The sequence below is a fragment of the Echinops telfairi genome, unplaced genomic scaffold, assembly GCF_000313985.2.
Source record: "Echinops telfairi isolate 266 unplaced genomic scaffold, ASM31398v2 ScPeMD7_7469;HRSCAF=8507_0, whole genome shotgun sequence".
Lineage (NCBI taxonomy): Eukaryota > Metazoa > Chordata > Mammalia > Afrosoricida > Tenrecidae > Echinops > Echinops telfairi.
The window spans coordinates 45,141,243-45,143,717 of NW_022111372.1; positions in this window are offsets into that span (position 1 = coordinate 45,141,243).

Sequence of the window (2,475 nt, forward strand, 5' to 3'; positions counted from 1 at the left end):
TTTTGGGATCCTCTTTCTCCTGGCTGGCTCACCAAACTCTGTAACCGGGATTAGGTTCTGGTCCTTTACCAAGAGAAAAAATTACTCTGTAAAGACACAAAGGCAACACTGGAGAACTTTACTTGGGGCTCTGGAGGAAAGGCTAGTGAGGTCAAGAAGATGGCTTCCCCCGAGTGTGGTGAAGAAAGCCCGTGGTGTCTGGCTATCAGAAAGAATAGCACCTGAGGTCTTAAAGCCTTGCTTAAAATAAGCAGCCATCTAAATGCGGTGTAGCTAAGCCCACATGGAAAATGCACACAAGCTTTGATCCAAGGATTGTAAATAATGAAATCCATGACCAGAGAAGGGGTACTAGAGCTTAAATTTGGAACACCCGGTTTGCAGAAGACAATGAAAGCCCCAAATCCAACTTCAGTGTCCCCAAGTGGAGCACGCCGCCAGATAATTTCCTCTTCCCCTTGACCAGGGATGTGAATAGTCTTGCTATCAGACAAAGTGCATTGGAAAGTGCATGAATACAGATACAGTTAGGTTAAAAATTAACACCTTATCATTTGTTCTCCCCTTTGACCCATTTTATATATTTTTCTAGTTTTTATTGTTTTCTTTCTTTTCAATTGAGACTTTCCTTTTTTATTTTGCTATTGTTGGTTTTTTTGGTTACTCTGTTTTCGTATGATTTTATTTATGTGAAAATCCAGGATAGGTAGATTATAGAGATGGTAGCTGGGCTTACCGTTTCTTAGGGTTATGGCAGAGGATGTTAGGGGAGATAGGGAGCTAATGAGTACAAGGAAGAAAATGTTCTAAAATTGATTGTGATGATATTTGCACAACTCCTTTTAAGGTTTAAAGCATTGAATTGTGTAATATGTGAATTTTATGTAAATAAAATAGCTAAAATAATAATAAAGATGGTTTCCCTGATCACACTGGGATCCAGGTATTTAAGGGTTCCCTTAGCACCTGAAAGATTCTGGGAATTTCAGTTCAACATACTAAAATTCCACAAGATGGCGCTGGATACAAGGGACTCAGGGAAATATAGCCACACAGTTAATTATATGCTGGTGTGGGGAACGTTTTTTCCTGCCAAGGGCCATGTAGACATTTATAACATCATTATCAGGATATTGGTCAAACATTTAACTAACTCAGTACTAATGTAATGCTTGGAGCTCGCTTCTCTTTGGTGAGGCATGTGATGTGTGATGGTATTGATGATTTTGCAGGACTCATATTTTCTGCAGGATTCCTAGTGATGTTGTGGTTATGCATTGGGAGGCAATTCACGAGGTCAGCAGTTAGATACCACAAGCCTCTGAGGGAGAAAGACCAGGTTTTCTACTCCTGTAGAAAGAGTTACAGTCTGGAAACTCACAGGAGTTACACTACCCTGTTCAATTAGGGTCACTATAAGTCACTATCTCAGGATGGCAGTGGGTTTTGTTTGTTTTTTTTTATATTGCCTGCAGCCCAGATATTCCCCACCCTTGAATAAGGAAATGACTTTGGCCTCAAACAACATCTATTAGTGCTCACCTGCTCTATCTCAGGGGGCTGACAGAATAGGTTCCACATAGTGCTGCAAACCACACTGTCAGCAGTTAGAAATCATCAGTCACTGGACTCCACGAGAGAAAGATGAGGCTTTCTTCCTCTTGCAAAGAGTTAGTCTCAGAAATCCACAGAAACAGATCTATTCTGGGGTTGTTTTGAGTCAGAAGTGACTTAATGGCAATGAGAGTTTTGGCCCTATGTCAAAACCACATCCTTAACTCCATTTCCTGGAAGGAGATTAGTATAACTTCAGGTATCTGGCATAAATATATTAGAAAATCACTCATTTCATCTTCAACATGAGTGTAATAGATCTATTCAGAGTCTGTATTTGTCATTTCTTTAGAGGACTGCATGTGATATGGCATATTCTGATTTAATGCTTATTCAAAAATAAAACTTTTCTTTCTCCTGCTTTTTTGTGGAGAGATTTTATGGGGTTTTGCCCCATAGGCCCTCCCAGACAAACATCCCCATCTCTCTGTCTTGTGCATGCCATCAAGTTAATTCCAGTTCAGAGACTACCAGTCGATGGTAAACAGCGCTGCTCCATAGGGTTGCCTGGGCTGCAGTCTTTTCTTTTTTCGTTTTTTTGCGAATAATATTTTATCCAGTCATTTTTGTTTGCAATCGAAACTCTGGGAATTCAAAATGAACATCTTTGCCCAGGAGCTTCTTACAAGCTCCAGAAAAGGTTTCAACCTTGGGGTCTCCGTTGTTCTGCTGTGCTCTGAAAATGAGCCTCTAGAAGCCTGCCGCCGTTCAGCTTGGCACAGACTCTCTGCCCACAGTTTCCCTCGGGCAGAGCAAGTCTTCAAGGACGGCTCCAAGGACGCTTTTGCTTACTCTTTGAGGTGTTTCCAGTTGGCTTAGATAGAATTCTCTCTTCTGAGCAATGACGTCAACGTGCTTTTC